Source organism: Triticum dicoccoides, chromosome 2A (assembly GCF_002162155.2).
Source record: "Triticum dicoccoides isolate Atlit2015 ecotype Zavitan chromosome 2A, WEW_v2.0, whole genome shotgun sequence".
Taxonomy (NCBI): domain Eukaryota; kingdom Viridiplantae; phylum Streptophyta; class Magnoliopsida; order Poales; family Poaceae; genus Triticum; species Triticum dicoccoides.
The window spans coordinates 586,358,758-586,370,352 of record NC_041382.1 but is presented as its reverse complement, the minus strand read 5'-3'; positions in this window follow the sequence as shown (position 1 = coordinate 586,370,352).

The window sequence follows — 11,595 nt, the reverse complement described above, 5'->3', positions numbered from 1 at the left end:
ACCGCTCCGGCGTGCGCCACCGGCCGCCCGCGCCGGCATCTCTCGCGCCGCCCGGATCCCGCAGCCGCGCCGCCGCACTTGCTCGCCGCCGCCGCTCGGGAAGCAGTCGCCCGGCGCCGCCTTGTCTCCCTCCCGCCGGCGAGCGCCACCGCCTCCATGCGGCGAGATCCGCCGCCCGGGAAGCCGTCGCCGCCCGCCTCGTCCGGATCCACCGCGGGGTGGCGCGTCCATCCAAACACCACGCCCGCGCCTGGACAGCTCCGTCCCGCTCCACCTCGTCCGCCGTTGACTTTTTCCGCGGGGTAAATTCCTCCAAGTCCCTGTATTGCCAGATCCATGTGCCCATGTTCATCGCATCGTAACTTTGCATACATAGCTCCGATTCATGCATATAGCATATCAAAATGTTCATCTCAGAGAGTGCATCATTTCATTCCATTGCATCATTTTCATTTGAGATCATCTTTATGCCCGAAATGCTGTTAGAAGAGTGCTACTTGAGTTAATTGTCAGATCTGCTGCTCCATTTAGACATTTGTCATTTTTTCCATGATTATTGTGTGCATGATATGCCCTGATGCTCTACATATGTTTTGTTAAGAGTTTTGTCATCTTTCCATAGGTGCAACCCATGTATTTTTGTGATGTGTGTGGTGACTAGCACGAGCTTGCCAAGTGGTGCACATGGTAATTCTGTTTTCAGGGACTTAGCATTTCCACTAAGTCCTTGGTCTGTTTATCTCATGATGCCATATGTTCATGTTGTTTCCTAGTGATCCGTGCCTCTTTTGAGGATGATCAGTAAGGATGTTTTGTTAATCTTGTAGTGCTCTATCCATCCATGTATTTGTTTGCAATTATGGAGCACCCTAGCTTGAGTAAATCGAGCTCTACTTTTGCTACTTTGTGAATATGGGCAGATTGTCAACTTGTTTGCAATTTTGCCGATGATGTTGTAGTTGATCCGTGCATGCTATGTTATTGTTCTTGCCATGTCTAGCTTGCATTTTGTGTGTTCTTAATGTATGTATGCTTAGCTTGTCATGACTTGCACCGTAGTGAGTGCATCGAGCTCGTAAACATGCCTACTTGAGTTATGTTTCAGCATGTGCCAGTTTTCACTAAGTCTGTGATCTGATTATGTTTTTGCCATGTTCACATGCTTGCAATTGTATTTTGTGATCCCTTTTGGCTCAAGGTCACTAAGGGACTTTTGTTAAGCTCTTTGAGTAGCTCCATGCCATGCTTTACTTTTCCATGTTCAGATCCTGTAGCATGTAGTTTTTTTGCTCCGTAGAGGGCTACCTGATCTGAAATTCCAGACAAGTGTTAATTTCACTAAGTCTGAGATCTGTTTACCATATGCATTTTTGCCATGCTTGTTTGAACCTGTTAATGGATGAATTGGCCGTAGCTCAGTGCTAGACTTTTGTTAAGCATCTTGAATGCATCCCTGCCATGTATTTGTATGCCATGTTTGAGTGCTGTAGCATGTTCATCTCATTGCATTTAGATGGCTACTTGCTGTAAATCACAGACCGGAGTCATACTTGAATCGCTTGCCATTTCCAAACCGCAACTCCGATTCCGGCGTTCTTTATATCGTTTTCAAGCGATTTCATCCCATATTTCCAGTGGCACACTTGGATTTCCAATTTGAGGCCAGGTTCTTGCATTTCCTGTCATATCTTGCATTATGCATCCCGCATCGCATCCCGCATAGCATACCATCATTGCATCATATTGCTTGATCCTTGCACGTGGTTGATTGTGTCCTTGTTGCTTGTTTGTCTTGTTTGGGTAGAGCTGGGAGACGAGTTCTCTAACGAGGAGCCCGTTGAGTTTGCTTTCGAGGATCCAGTCAACTCTGACAACTGTGCAGGAAAGATGATCATACCCTCGAAATCACTTCTATCTTTGCTTGCTTAGTTGCTCGCTCTTTTGCTATGCCTATGCTGCGATACCTACCACTTGCTTATCATGCCTCCTACTTTGTTGAACCAAGCCCCTAACCCACCTTGTCCTAGCAAACCGTTGATTGGCTATGTTACCGCTTTGCTCAGCCCCTCTTATAGCGTTGCTAGTTGCAGGTGAAGATCGAAGTTTGTTCCTTGTTGGAACATGGAGATGTTGTTCCTTGTTGGAACATGTTTACTTGTTGGGATATCAAAATATATCTTATTTAATTAATGCATCTATATACTTGGTAAAGGGTGGAAGGCTCGGCCTTATGCCTGGTGTTTTGTTCCACTCTTGCCGCCCTAGTTTCCATCATATCGGTGTTATGTTCCCGGATTTTGCGTTCCTTACGCGGTTGGGTGATAATGGGAACCCCTTGATAGTTCTCCTTGATTAAAGCTTTTCTAGCAATGCCCAACATTGGTTTGACCATTCGTCGCCTAGCCTTTTCTTTTCCCTTGGGGGTCGCGTGCCCAAGGGTTATCATTATTTTAACCCCCCCGGGCCAGTGCTCCTCTGAGTGTTGGTCCGATCGAGTAGACTGCGGGGCCACCTTGGGGCAACTTGAGGGTTGGTTTTACTCGTAGGATGTCTCATCTGAGTGTGCCCTGAGAACAAGATATGTGCAGCTCCTATCGGGATTTGTCGGCACATTCGGGCGGTGTTGCTGGACTTGTTTTAACCTGTCGAAGTGTCTTGAAGAACCGAGATACCGAGTCTGATCGGAACGTCTCGGGAGGAGGTCTATTCCTTCGTTGACCGAGAGAGCTTGTGATGGGCTAAGTTGGGACACCCCTGCAGGGATTGAACTTTCGAAAGCCGTGCCCGCGGTTATGGGCAGATGGGAATTTGTTAATGTCTGGTTGTAGAAAACCTAAACCTTAACTTAATTAAAATGAGTCAACTGCGTGTGTAACCATGATGGTCTCTTTCCGGCGGGGTCCGGGAAGTGAACACGGTGTTGGAGTTATGCTTGACGTAGGTTGTTTTAGGATCACTTCTTGATCATACTTTTATCGACCGTGCTTTGCTTTCTCTTCTCGCTCTCATTTGCGTATGTTAGCCACCATATATGCTACTCGCTTGCTGCAGCTCCACATCATACCTTTACCTTACCCATAAGCTTAAATAGTCTTGATCACGAGGGTGCGAGATTGCTGAGTCCTTGTGGCTCATAGATACTTCCAAAACCAGTTTGCAGGTGCCGATGAGTCCGTGCAGATGACGCAACCAAGCTCAGGAGGAGCTCATTGAAGATCTTGTCCTTTGTGTTGTTTCGTTCTAGTTGATCAGTAGTGGAGCCCAGTTGGGGTCGATCGGGGACCTTTGTCGCATTTGGGGTTCTTCTTTTATTTTGGTTCCGTAGTTGGACCTTGTTTGTATTTGGATGATGTAATGCTTTATTCATGTATTTGTGTGAAGTGGCGATTGTAAGCCAACTATGTATCTTTTCCACTATTGTATTACATGGGTTGTTTGCGAAGATTACCTCACTTGCGACATTGCTTTCAATGCGGTTATGCCTCTAAGTCGTGCTTCAACACATGGGAGATATAGCCGCATCGAGGGCGTTACACGCCATGAACTTGGCGAGTGCGGGCCGGCCCAGCAGCGCGTGGTACGGGCAGCCATCACAAGATTACCTCGCAAAGTACATGATTGGTGGAGACGCAATGAAGGTTAAAATATTCCATCTAGACTACAATCACCATCAAGAAGTCCTAATGAAGACAGTGAGGGATGGACGGGCAGCCATCACAAGGGGTTGGCCTAGAGTCGTGCACGCATTACGCATGGTGGAGGGCACAATATGGGCATTGATACGTCTCCAACGTATCTACTTTTTCTCACGCTTTTACTCTTGTTTTGGACTCTAATTTGCATGACTTGAATGAAACTAACCCCGGACTGACGCTGTTTTCAGCAGAACTACCATGGTGTTGTTTTGTGCAGAAATAAAAGTTCTCGGAATGGAACGAAACTTTGCGAGGATTTTTTATATCAATACTAAGAATTTTTGGAGCCAAGAACCATCGGAGAAGGGCCCCTGGGTGGGCACAACCCACAAAGGCGCGCCCCCCTCTCCTGGCGCGCCCAGGTGGGTTGTACCCACCTGGTGGCCCCGCTGACGACCCCCCTGATACTATAAATTCACATTATTCTAGAAAAAATCAGGGAGAAAGAATTATCGCGTTTCACAAGATGGAGCCACCGCCAAGCCCTGTTCTTCCTCGGGAGGGTAGATCTGGAGTCCGTTTGGGGCTCCGGAGAGGGGGTGGGGGTCTTCGTTCTTAGTCATCACCAACCCATCTCCATCGCCAACTCCATGATGCTCCCCACCGGGAGTGAGTAATTCCTCCATAGGCTCGCTGGTCGGTGAGGAGTTGGATGAGATTCATCATGTAATCGAGTTAGTTTTGTTAGGGCCCGATCCCTGGTATCCACTATGTTCTTAGATTGATGTTGCTATGACTTTGCTATGCTTAATGCTTGTCACTTTGGGCCCGGGTGCCATGAACTCAGATTTGAACCGGTTATGAATTCATCATTATATCCATGTTTTAGATCCAATCTTGCAAGTTATAGTCACCCACTACGTGTTATGATCCAGCAACCCCGGAGTGACAATAATCGGGCCCACTCCCGGTGATGACCGTAGTTTGAGGAGTTCATGTATTCACTATGTGTTAATGCTTTGTTCCGGTTCTCTATTAAAAGGAGGCCTTAATATCCCTTAGTTTCCAATATAGACCCCGTTGCCACGGGAGGGTAGGACAAAAGATGCCATGCAAGTTCTTTTAATAAAGCACGTATGACTATTTACGAAATACATGCCTACATTATATCGATGAACTGGAGCTAGTGCCGTATCGCCCTAGGTTATAACTGTTACACGATGAATATCATCCAGCAAGTCACTGCTCCAATGCCTACGAATTTATTTATATTGATCTTGTTGTGTTACTATTGCTATCGTCACTGTTACACTTGCTACAAATTACTGCTATCACTGTTACTGCTACCGTTGCTGCTGTCACTATTATCAAAACTATCAAACTACTTTGCTACTGATCACTTTGCTGCAGATAATTAATCTCCAGGTGTGGTTGAATTGACAACTCAGCTGCTAATACCTTCAAATATTCTTTGGCTCCCCTTGTGTCGAATCTATAAATTTGGGTTGAATACTCTACCCTCGAAAACTTTTGCGATCCCCTATACTTGTGGGTTATCAAGACCTTTTTCTAGCGTCGTTGCCGGGGAGCATAGCAATATTTGTTGAGTCACTTGGGATTATTATCATGTTATCACTATGAAGAATCTGAAGGATCCAAAGACTAAGATATTTCCCTCAAAGACGAGGGGAGGTAAGGAACTGCCATCTAGTTCTGCTTTAGATTCACCTTCTGTTATGAGTAAACTTGCAACACCACCACATGCTACGAATTCTACTATGTCACCAGTTATTGATGATGCTACTTCTACTATGAATGATGCTTATGATTATGCTAGTACCTTGCTTGATAATGATGATGTGCCACTTGGTGATTTTCTTGATGCACAAATTGCTAGAGTTATACAACATGATGTTGTTGAATCTGATGATGAGCTTGAAACTGAAACTCCTGAAACACCTGCTAGAACTAGACTTCCTAGATATGAACTGCCTAAGGTACCGAATGGTTATGTTATGAGTGAGGAGGCAACTAGAGATATTCTTGCTTGCAACGATAGAGATGATCTAGAGAAATTACTATGCAAGTATAAGAAAAATCTATGAATGCTAGAATGAAATGTGATCCTAAGTTTGCTACTTCACCTATCTGTATTGCTGATAAGGATTATGAATTCTCTGTTGACCCAGAGTTGATTACTTTGGTTGAATCTGATCCTTTCCATGGTTATGAAAATGAAACTGCTGTGGCACATCTTACTAAGTTGAGTGATATAGCCACCCTTTTTACTCATGATGAGAAAACTCGCTATTACTTTATTCTCAAATTATTTCCTTTCTCATTAAAGGGTGATGCTAAAGCTTGGTACAACACTGTTACTCCTGGTTGTGTGCGTAGTCCCCAGGATATGATTTATTACTTCTCTGAAAAATATTTTCCTGCTTATAAGAAACGAGCTGCCTCGCAGGAAATATTTAACTTTGTTCAAACTAAAGAAGAGAGTCTCCCACAAGCTTGGGGGAGGCTTTGCCAGTTACTTAATGCTTTTCCTGATCATCCTCTTAAGAAAAATGAAATACTTGATATATTTTATAATGGATTAACCGACGCTTCTAGGGACTTCCTAGATAGTTGTGCTGGTTGTGTTTTCAGGGAACGAACTATTGCTCAAGCTGAAGAATTATTGAATAACATATTGAAAAATTATGATGATTGGACTCTTCCTGAACTATCGGCTAAACCCACTCCGAAGAAGAGGGGTATATTATATCTCAGTCTTGAAGATATGCAAGAGGCAAAGAAATCTATGAAGGAAAAAGGTATTAAAGCGGAGGATGTTAAAAATTTACCTCCTATTAAAGAAATACATGGGCTCAATACACAACCACTGCCTAAGGTGGTAGAGGTAAATTCTCTTATGAAGTTTAATGAAAATGATAATCCTCCCAATATGCATCCTACTCAATGCCTTTATGAGTTTGAAAACTACATTAGAAAACAAGATCACTTCAATGCAAACGTTATGAAACAATTGAAATACAATTCAGATATGATTGCTCTCTTGAGTGACTTGTTATTTAGAATTTCAAATGATGTTAGAGGTGTTGGAAAACATGCCTCTATCGTACAAACTCAACTAGAACAAGTTGCTAAATCACAAAGAGAATTACTTGATGAAATGAATAGTAATATGCATGACTTTGTTGTTAGAGTTGCAACTGGAGGAGGTAAAATGACTCAGGAACCACTTTATCCTGAGGGACACCCAAAAAGAATTATACAAGATTCACAAAGAAACAACACTAGTGCACCTAGTCCTTCTAAGAAGAAAAATAAAAATGATAGCAATTTGCATGCTTCCAATGAACCTGAAATAGAAAAACCTCCTTATAATGAAAATGAAACTTCCATCTCTGATGCTGAAACTCAATCTGGTAATGAACATCGACCTAGTGATAATGAAAAAGATAATGCTGATGTTCATGAAGATGCTCAACCAAATGAAGAATAACCAGATAATGATGTTGAGATAGAACCACCTGTTGATCTTGGGCAACCTAAGAATAAAAGATATGATAAAAGAGACTTTGTGGCTAGGAAACACGGTAAAGAAAGAGAACCGTGGGTTCAAAAACCTATGACTTTTCCACCCAAGTCAACTAAAAAGAATGATGATAAAGAATTTGAACGCTTTGCTGAAATGCTGAGGCCACTCTTTTTGCGTACTCGCTTGACTGATATCTTGAAAATGCCTCCTTATGCAAAGTATATGAAAGACATCATCACAAATAAGAGAAAAATACCGGAAGCTGAAATCTCCACTATGCTTGCTAATTATAGTTTCAAAGATGGAGTACCTAAAAAACTTGGAGATCCGGGTAAACCAACTATACCTTGCTCTATCAAAAAGAATTATTTGAAAACTTCTTTGTGTGATTTAGGAGCCCGTGTTAGTGTTATGCCTTTATCTTTATATAAAAGACTTGACTTGAATAAACTCACACCTACAGAAATATCTTTGCAAATGGCTGACAAGTCAACTGCCATACCTATCTGTATTTGTGAGGATGTGCCCATTGTTGTTGCTAATGTTACTATTTTGACTGACTTTGTTATACTTGAGATGCCCGAGGACGACAACATGTCGATTATCCTTGGTAGACCCTTCTTGAATACTGTAGGGGCTGTTATTGATTGCAATAAAAGCAAGGTCACTTTTCATATTAATGGTAATGAGCATACGATGCACTTTCCAAAGAAACAATTCCAAGTGAATGGTATTAATGTTATTGAAAAATCCCCATTGAGGTAACTTAGTGATTTACGAAAGTTCTTCGGTTTCATGCTAATCGAAAGTGGTTGTTAATAAGACCTGATCAACCTTATTAATGAATCATTTTTGAATGGTATGAAGTTGATGAATTTAGTAAGCACTACTCTCTGTCCCTACTCTTTATTCTCTGTTTTATTAGTAAAATAAAATGAAATGCCATGCTTTGTCTGTTTTCTGAATTTCTCGTGCAATAAAAAATGACCCAAAAATAAAAGTTCTCAGAATGCCTTGAAAATTTTATATGATTTTTTCCTGAATATTTAAGAATTTTTGGTGCAAATAATACCAGAGGGGGGTGCACCTGGTGGGCCCAACCCAATAGGGCGCGCCAGCACCCCCTGGCGCGCCATGGGGGGTTGTGGTCCCCATGTGGGCCCCCTCACTTACCTCTTCCCCCCCACATGGCCACTTACCTCCAGGAAAAAATCACTCTAGCTCTCTCTCGTGTTCTTGCTCCTGAAACTGCATATTTCGATCTCTTTGCTCGAAGCTCCATTTCCGAAACTGTTTCGGGGATTTGTTGCTTGGTATGTGACTCCTTCATTTGTCCAATTAGTTTTTGTTTTAGTGGTTTATACTTTGAATAAATAGCTACTCTTGGTGCTGCTGTAGATGTGCTTGCATGTTCAATTTTTAGTGTTCTAAGTAGTTTGAATGCTCGCTATGGCCTCTATGTATTCCTATGAGTAATTGCTATTAGTTTTGTGAAGTTCTGTTGGTAAAATTTTGTGGACTAAAAATTCAGATTTTTGTTGATAGGAAAAATTGTACGCGGACATTATGAACCTATTTGGAAGGAGTTCTTTGAGGAGACGATCCTTGGGGGCATCTTCTAGTGACAGTTTTCCTCGCCGGTCTTATGTTGAACCAAGTGAAAGTTCCACGTGAGATGCCGCTACCAAAACTTGCTTATGGCCTTGCGATGAGTATATGATGCAAGTGGGCATTAAGGAGTAATTTGAACAATATGTTCACAATGCCGGTCTCAGTCCCTACCTTTCAGATAGGTGTGAACAACACATCTTCTCACTGAATCATTTGTCGAAGTATTTAAATATTTTCTACGTGAGTCTAGGGTGTCGTTTATGCTTTATGATGAACCATTTACTATCCCACTAGAGAACTTTTCTTACCATCGCAAACTTCCATTTTGGGCTTCTCTTGATGAGCCAGTGAAGGCTGAGTATGAGTCTTTCTTGACTAGCCTTTGCTACGGTGAAAATAGGGGGGAGGCAAGGTAGAATAAAGAGCATTCACTTTCCCGCAATCCAGTGCTTTGCTTTATTTAATGGGAAGTGCATAGTAGGCAAACAAGACTGTAGCATACTTTGTGTGCGAGACTTGAGCCTCATTCATACCGCTCTCACAGGTGAAAGGATTATAACCTTGCAGCGATTGTTGCATGTAGACTTCAGCATAACACCAAAAGTGGCTAGTTCTATGGTGGAATTTATGCCACGCGTCTAGCACAAGGGCTGGGTGTTTCGCCTTTACCCTTTGATCCTATCCTACGCATGCAATATTTAGATTTTGAGACCTTAAAGGATCATAAGGTTCTTAAGGGAAGGGCTGATAACTTCACTTATAATCTGATGTTTAACCAATCACATGTTGTGGACACATATTTGCCTGCGCCTACTCTTTTTGACTATAATAGCAGGGAAAGATACTTCGTTCTTGCGAGCCAGGCCCGAGCTCACAATGCAGCAGTGTTGGCGGCATGGCGCGCTGAGGCCTTCGCCCCGAGAGCCTCCGTGAGCTACCACGCCGACTACTACCCTCCAGGCTATTGATCGACTACCAAGCTAGGCCAAAAGCCTAAGCTTGGGGGAGTACGTGTTTATCACCGACATTATATTCATGTTCACATATCATTTTATTTGTCGGTGTTCACACTTTTTCATTGTACCATCCATGCTTAGATTTATTTTTCTTGCTTTCTTCTTGTGTGTTTGAAAAACTTTAGAAAAACCAAAAAAATTAGTTGTAGTAATTTACTTTCCATGCATGCTTAGTAGTAGCACTAAAAAGAAAATCCAAAAAGATTTCCTTGTTCTTCTTTTGCTTGTTGGGAGCTTTCCCGTGTAAAAAGTTTTTCTCATTTTTGTTTTTCCCTTTTATTTGCTTGTTCAAGAAAACCAAAAACTCCAAAAATATTTCAATGTGTTTCTCTGAATTTCTTTTCCTTTTATTCGAGTCTTACCGAGGAGAAGACCATGATGAAAATGTTGAGTGGCTCTCATATGAATAACTGTTGAACTAGAGCAAATTTTACCTTGTCTTCTGCAGTTGAATAAAATGTTTGCAGATTCCAGCTTAGTCCATGGCACTCTTGCACTATTATTATTTTCATATCATTCGGTTGTGCAAGTGAAAGGCAATAATGACGATATTCGATGAGCTGTCCGTGGCAAAGAGAAACTGGTATGAACTTGCACTAGTATCTAGGCTTTAGCCCATTATGATTAAATATGTTTGCAATGACAATTAAAGATTATAGTTTGTCATGCCATGCATAAGTAGCTGGAAGTTGATAATGATTTATCTTGGATATCAACATAGCGTTAAAATGATTGTGATTTAGTATGATGATATGATATCCTCCTCTGAATGTTCAAGTGGCTTGACTTGGTACATGTTCACGCATGTAGTTGAGTCAAAACCAACATAGCCTCTATAATATTTATGTTCATGGTGTTCATATCCTACTCATGCTAGTGTCTAATGTTACTTATGCATACTGCCTGGTTATGATCGTTGTTGCTCTCTAGTTGGCCACTTCCCAGTCTTAATTGCTAGCCTTCACCTGTACTAAGTGGGAATTCTGCTTGTACATCAAAAACCTTGAACCAAAAGTTATTCCATATGAGTCCACCATACCTACCTATATACAGTATTACCCTGTCGTCCTAAGTAAATTTGCATGTGCCACCTCTAAAAACTTCTAAAAGTTATCCTTTTTGTGTGCCTATATCGTTCGTGGAATGACAGGAGGTGGTCAATATCTTTCGTGCTAAGCATGTTATCCTCAGGTCGAGTGTTTATTCACTCACCATCGGACGAGGAAATGGGCGGTATTAGGGATGCCCAGTCCCAAATTGCAAACATGAAAAAGAGTTCATCTCTTGAATAAACAAACAAAAACTCCCAATGGAGTCAAAACCTTTACTTTCTGCTTGGGGACCGCCACTAGCGTGCTTAGCATGGAAGATGTTGATTACTGATGGTCGTGAAGGAATGAGAAGGGTGCATGTCTCAAAATATCATTTATCTCTATTTTAAAAATTGAGCTCTGGCACCTCTTCAAATTACTGCTTCCCTCTGCGAAGGGACTTTCTGTTTACTTTTATGTTGTGTCATCACCTTCTTAAAAACAAGCGCCAAAAACTGAGTAGAGCACAACTGTCATGATTTATGCATTGTGTATAGCTAATGTTGGGTGCATCATGACTGGATCTTTTCTACCAGGAATTACGATGTTTAGTCACTGCTTGAACTCTGGAGGTGCTCTGCATTTATGTTTTGCGGTCTCAGAAAGGGCTAGCGAGATACCATTATTGTCATGTTATATCATGGTTGTTTTGACAACATGTTGTTGTTCGAGATATCTTATTACTGATCGCTAGC